Source organism: Penaeus monodon, chromosome 33 (genome assembly GCF_015228065.2).
Source record: "Penaeus monodon isolate SGIC_2016 chromosome 33, NSTDA_Pmon_1, whole genome shotgun sequence".
Lineage (NCBI taxonomy): Eukaryota > Metazoa > Arthropoda > Malacostraca > Decapoda > Penaeidae > Penaeus > Penaeus monodon.
In genome coordinates, this window is record NC_051418.1 from 14893846 (window position 1) to 14894512 (window position 667).

The window sequence follows — 667 nt, forward strand, 5'->3', positions numbered from 1 at the left end:
TCCTGGCAATATTTCATTCTCAAAATCTAGTGTAATAGTTGCCATCCGAAACTATATTTCATAAGTGTTCAGAAACACCTAAGTCATATCTTAATGTTCATTTCTGTCTTTAGTTTTCCAAAATTAGCTTTGCAATATTAATGAAATGTTTTTAAGAGAGAAAAAGATCAAATACAACTAATAACTAAGTATCTAAGTTAAAATTGATAGATATTTTCTTACTTTTTCATTCATAATCACTCATGGTTCAGTGGTTTATTGTGGTCCACCCAGCACAAAGCATCAACTTTTGATCTCTACTTGATGTATACAGCACATACATGTTCTTCATCAAAAGAGGCAATGCTCAAACCAAGATATTCCTGAAAAAGAGAATGCTATACAGATCGCCACCAATCATAACTTCCGTTTATTGTCTTTTACTGTAGTGTCCTGTTTGCATCACTTTCTGAAGTACTGTTGTTTTTTTGTACCACCATCATCATAATACAACCAGTATTTAGTTCTAGACAATTTTTAGAAAGTATTTCTGTTGGTTATAAAATTACAGACAAAGACATTATCTATATTGCTGAATAACATATAAAATCCATGATACAGAAGGCTCTTATTAAAATACATATAAGAAACATTTTACAAAAAATTTAATATATATATCTCTTTCTCC